The sequence below is a fragment of the Myodes glareolus genome, chromosome 17, assembly GCF_982192425.1.
Source record: "Myodes glareolus chromosome 17, mMyoGla1.1, whole genome shotgun sequence".
In the NCBI taxonomy this organism is placed as follows: Eukaryota; Metazoa; Chordata; class Mammalia; order Rodentia; family Cricetidae; genus Myodes; species Myodes glareolus.
This window is the reverse complement of record NC_142042.1, coordinates 57,806,042-57,810,993: the sequence shown is the minus strand read 5'-3', so window position 1 is coordinate 57,810,993 and position 4,952 is coordinate 57,806,042. Positions and strand designations below refer to the sequence as shown.

At 42.5% G+C, this 4,952-nt stretch overlaps 1 pseudogene; it reads right to left on the bottom strand.

Annotated features, from left to right (window-relative positions):
- Positions 1 to 3,482: 3,482 nt before the first annotated feature.
- Positions 3,483 to 4,317, bottom strand: LOC148119417 (large ribosomal subunit protein eL8 pseudogene; annotated as a pseudogene).
- Positions 4,318 to 4,952: the final 635 nt, after the last annotated feature.

Below are 4,952 nucleotides of genomic sequence, written 5' to 3'. Positions count from 1 at the left end.
AGGACAAGGATTTCCAGAGCTGCAGCAACGAGGGCAGTTTACAGTTGGAAATGTACATCATTGGGAATGAAGTGAGAGACCCTGAAGCCAGTCTGTCTATACTCAGCTGATTTCAAACAAGACTGCCAAAAAACTCAGTGGAAGAAGGAGAGTCTTTTTACAGATTATGGTGAGACAACTGGGGTTTCTCCACAGAACGCAGTAAAGTTAGATGTAGGATGTACACCCGCCTTAAGTCTCTTTCAGAAAGATAGAAGAACAAATCTTGGTAGTCTTTGGTTAAAAGACAGATGACACCAAAAATAATAATCGACAAAAGGCAACATTTCATCAAAATGAAAAACATTTATGCTGTGTATGATGCTATTAAGATTGTTGAATAACAGTCTATACAAATGGAGAATGTATTTGCTGTTTGTTAATCTGATGAGGGACTAATAACCACAATGCAAAAAGAGCTCCTGGGGCCAAGGTTGAATTTCTCTCAGGGTTAAAAGTACACACAACTTATCATGCACGATCCCTGGTTTCAAATAGCACAATTAAAATGGGTAATTGCTCACATCTACATAAAGAAAGTATACAGGTGGTCAAGAAGCACTCCCATTGAATGAAGCATCCAGTTCCATCAGTAGTAGGGCAAATGGGAGCCATAATGAGATGCCACCTCACACATACTAAGATAAATAAGCATTTTCACAATGATACAGTAACGAGGGTTAGGAAGGATGTAGAGAAAGCATTTCCTTAAAACGTTAATCATGGATTCCAAATATCCCAGCAACCCCACCCCCAAAATATTGAAGACATTTACCTACCCAAGAGCTTAGGGTTTGTACAGCAGTCTTCCTAATTGTGTGGAAATGGAAGCAACTGAAATGTTCACCAAATGATCAGTGGATAAGTAAGATCATATGTTCATGCAATGGGATGCTATGCAACCAGGAACAATGAAGTCCTAATACATTTTATGTATGATGTGGGTGAATTTTTTGTATTTTCCTTATTTATTTTTATTTTGTTTTGTTTTTCCATGTATTTATTTTTATTTTACATGTGAGCATTTTCCCTGTACAAAAACTGTGCACTACATTTGTGCAATGACTCTTGAAATCAAAGGAGGACATTGAAGGCCCTGAAATTGGAATTACAGAAAGTAGTGAGTCACTGTGTAGGTGCTGAGAACCAGATCTGAACCCACTGGAAGAGCAGTCAGTGCTCTTAACTGCTGAGCTAACTCTCCACCCCTTCACTTGCACTTCTTTCTTTTTTTTCTTTTTCTCTGAGCAATTTGTTCTGTAGAACATTTTTTTAATTTTATTGATTTTTATAGAGCATTTTTCTCTGCTCCCCTCCCTTCCTCTCCCCTCCTCTTCAACCCTCTCCCAGAGTCCCCATGCTCCAAATTTACTCAGAAGATCTTGTCTTTTTCTACTTCCCATGTAGGTTAGATCTATGTTAGTCTCTCTTAGGAATCTCATTATTGTCTAGGTTCTCTGGGATTGTGGTTTGTGTGCTGTTTTTCTTTGCTTTATGTTTAAAAACCACTTATGAGTGAGTACATGTGATAATTATCTTTCTGGGTCTGGGTTACCTCACTCAAAATGATGTTTTCTAGCTCCATCCGTTTCCCTGCAAAATTCAAGATGCTGTTAATTTTTTATGCTGTGTAAATGTTCCACATTTTCCTTATCTGTTCTTCGGTCGAGGGGCATTTAGGTTGTTTCCAGGTTCTGGCTGTTTTATTTTGTTTTTACATCCTGACCAGTTTCCCCTCCCTACTCTCCTCCCCATCCCTCCCACACTTTTACTTTACCCATCCATTCTCCCTCTATTACTTTTCAGAAAAAGGCAGCCCTCCATGGGATATAGACCAAGAGCAGGCATCTCCTCTTCTATGATGACTGGATGAGACAACCCAGTAGGAAAAAAGGATCCAAGAAGCAGGTAATAGAGTCACAGACAGCCCCTGTTCCCATGGTTAGGAGTTCCAGAAGAAGACACAACTTTAACATATGTGCAGAGGGCCTAGGTCAGTCCCATGAAGATTCCCTGGTTGTTGGTTCAGTCTCTGTAAGTCCCTTTGAGCCTAGGTTAGTTGATTCTGTGGGCTTTCTTGAGGTGTTCTTGACCCCTCTGGCTCCTACAACTCTTTCTTCCCCTCTTCTGCAGGATTTCATGAGGGTCACCTAGCGCCTGGCTCTGGGTCTCTGCATCTGTTTCCATCTGCTGTTGTCTTTGATGACAGGCGGGCTAGGCCCCAATTTGTTTCATTCTGGGCTATCCATCTTCTGGGTCCTGGTCCTCCAGACAGCATCAGAGGTGGACTCCCTCACATGGTTTGGATCTCAAGCTGGACCAGTCATTGGTTGATCACTCCTACAATTTCTGCACCACCTTTACCCCAGCACATGTTATAGGCAGAACAAATTGTTGGTTGAAAGATTTGTGGCTGGGTTGGCATTCCAATCCCTCTACTGGAAGTCTTACCTCGTTACAGGAGATACCAGTTGAGGCTCTATATCTTCTATTGCTAGGAGTCTTAACTAAGGTGACCCTCATAGATTTCTGGGATCTTCCATTGCACTGGGTTTCTAATTTATCCCAGAAATACCATCCTGTTCCAGTTGTCTCTTCCAGTATTTTCTCCCTCTATTCTCCCCCATCCCTACCCTCCTATCTAGACTCCTCCACCATCCACTTGTGACATCTATTCCATTTCCCCTTCATAGTGGGATTCATGTGCCACTCTTGGGCCCTCCTGATTACTTAGCTTCACTGTGCTGTGGGATATTTATACACTGTGTTATATTGCTGTGATTGATTAAATAAAGAGATGAATGGCCAGTACCATAGGCTGGACTTCCAGGCAGAGAAAGGAAGTAGGAGAAACAGAGGAGATGCCAATGAGATATGGAGGGAGACAGACATACGGAAAGAAAGGAAGGCAAAAAGAAACATGATAAAACACAGATTAATAACAGCAGGTTAATTTAAGCTATGAGAGTTAGTGGGACAAGCATAGGCTAAAGGCCAAGCTTTCATAATTAATAATAAGTCTCCGTATTGTTATTTGGGAGCTGGCTGGTGGAACAGAAAAAGACTCGTTACACCTTTGGTTCTGTAAATTGTAGCATGGTTCTCCTTTATTTTATGGCTAATACCCATGTATAAGTGAGTACAGACCATGTTTATCATTCTGGGTCTAGGTTACCTCATACAGGGTGATCTTTTCTGATTCCATCCACTTGACAACAAACTTCATGTCATTGTTTTTAACAGCTGAGCAATACTCCATTGTGTAAATGTACCACTTTTTCTATCCATTCTTTGGTTGAGGAACATCTAAATTGCTTCCAGTCTCTGACAATTATTATGAATAAAACTACTATGAACATAGTTGAGCAAGTGTCCTTATGGTATAGTAGAGAATTCTTTTTTTTTTTTTTTTGGAAGGTTTGTAATTATATTTATGTACAGAAAACTCAGCAGTACATTTAACCCAGTTTAGTGGCGAGTTTTTTGGCCTTTGCCTTTTCCAGCTTGGCAATCTGAGCCACAGATTTAGGACCCAGGACGTTGCCTCCCCAGTGGCGGCGGATCTCATCATATCTGTCGTTGTAATTGGTCCTAATAGCTTCCACCAGCTTGGCCAGAGCACCCTTATCTTCCGAGTTAACCTGTGTGAAGGCAACAGTGGTGCACGTCTTCCTATGGACTAGCCGTCCCAGCCTGGCCTTTCCCTTGATGATGCAGTAGGGGACCCCCATCTTCCGACACAGGGCAGGCAGAAAGACCACCAGCTCAATGGGGTCTACGTCGTGGGCAATCACCACCAGTTGAGCCTTCTTGTTCTCTACCAAAGTGGTGACTGTATTGACGCCCGCTCGAAGGACAGGTGGTCTCTTAGTCGGGACATCTCCTTTGCCAGCAGCTTTCTTCTCAGCACGGGCCAGCAGCCTTTGCTTCTTCTCCTGCTTTGTCTCTGGCCTGTACTTGTGGGCAAGTTTAAGCAACTGGGTAGCTGTTTGCCGGTCCAGGGCCTGGGTGAACTGGTTAATGGCAGGAGGAACTTTGAGCCGCTTATAGAGGATGGCCCTCTGCCGCTGCAGCCTAATGTAGCGGGGCCATTTGACGAAGCGTGTGAGATCTCTCTTGGGCTGGATATCCTGCCCAATGCCAAAGTTCTTAGGCCTCTTCTCAAACAAAGGATTCACCACCTTCTTAGCCTCCTGCTTCTTTACGACGGCGGGGGCCGGGGCCACCTTCTTCCCCTTGGCCTTCTTTCCCTTGGGCATCTTGCCGGGCTGGAGGAGAGAGTAGTAGAGAATTCTTTAAGTATATACCCAGAAATGGTATAGCTGTGTCTTGAGATAGATTGATTCCTAATTTTCTGGGAAACTTCCATATTGATTTCCAAGGTAGCTGTGCAAGCTTGCACTCCCACCAGTAATGGGGGAGTGTTGTCCTTGCTTCACGTGGGTTACAGATCAAAACAGAGATTTTTAATAAAGGAATCATAGATGGTTGAGAAGGACATAGTGAAAGGCTCATCAGTCTTAGCCATCAGGGAAATGCAAATCAAACCAACTCTGTGAATCCATCTCAGCATGGCTAAGATTAAAACACAGGTGACAGCCCTTGCTGGAGAGCATATGGACATGGATGGATTTTAAACAATGTGCTAATTTAAAACACCACTGACCAAAGACCATGCAATTGATATGAAATATGCTAAACTAGATAAATACACAAAGACATAAAAATTGATAACTGCCTAGGGCTAGAATAGTAAGGAGGAGAAGAATGTCAGGAGTGTCAGCTAATAGTCAGGGTTTCCTTATATGGCAATGATAATATTCTAAACCAGAACTGATGTAATGTTCAAACAACCTTCTGAATATCCTAAAACCATCTAATTATATCCTGGTATGTATGAGTTTAAGCTCTAT